Source organism: Camelina sativa, chromosome 12, assembly GCF_000633955.1.
Source record: "Camelina sativa cultivar DH55 chromosome 12, Cs, whole genome shotgun sequence".
Classification (NCBI taxonomy): Eukaryota; Viridiplantae; Streptophyta; class Magnoliopsida; order Brassicales; family Brassicaceae; genus Camelina; species Camelina sativa.
This window is the reverse complement of record NC_025696.1, coordinates 11,668,943-11,669,274: the sequence shown is the minus strand read 5'-3', so window position 1 is coordinate 11,669,274 and position 332 is coordinate 11,668,943.

Below are 332 nucleotides of genomic sequence, written 5' to 3'. Positions count from 1 at the left end.
CGTAACCCTGAGATTGAACCCCCATCAGTCTCATAAATCCACATCCGGTTACCATGCTTATCTCCACGTCCTTGACACTTTGCCACCAACTCATCTGCTCTTAGGTCGCAACCTTCAAGCCATACCGATCACACTCTCAGACCCCCCGTCTTTGAGCCATACCGTCTCACCCTCGGGTCGTCACCCTTAAGATTACGGTACAAGGAGAACCCCCATCTCCTCTGGAGAACCCCCATCTCCTCTGCCACCCTCAGGACCACAGTCCCTCGAGCTATCGGTATCTAGGGGACCCCCCGTCCCCTCAGGAGAACCCCCATCTCCTCATGAGTTGT